The following is a 308-nucleotide window of genomic DNA, read 5'->3' on the forward strand; positions in this document are numbered from 1 at the left end:
TCAGCCATCGCTGCTCCACCTTCAGACAACGCCCTAACTTCAGCCATCGCTGCTCCACCTTCAGACAACGCCCTAACTTCAGCCATCGCTGCTCCACCTTCAGACAACGCCCTAACTTCAGCCATCGCTGCTCCACCTTCAGACAACGCCCTAACTTCAGCCATCGCTGCTCCACCTTCAGACAACGCCCTAACTTCAGCCATCGCTGCTCCACCTTGTTCCAGGCTGTGGTGAGTACGACCGCGCCACACAACACCCTCACGTATCCCCTTAGCCTAGCAGGGGTCGAGTTTGAACCTGCCGCAACC

This window comes from Hypomesus transpacificus, unplaced genomic scaffold, assembly GCF_021917145.1.
Source record: "Hypomesus transpacificus isolate Combined female unplaced genomic scaffold, fHypTra1 scaffold_199, whole genome shotgun sequence".
NCBI classification, from domain to species: domain Eukaryota; kingdom Metazoa; phylum Chordata; class Actinopteri; order Osmeriformes; family Osmeridae; genus Hypomesus; species Hypomesus transpacificus.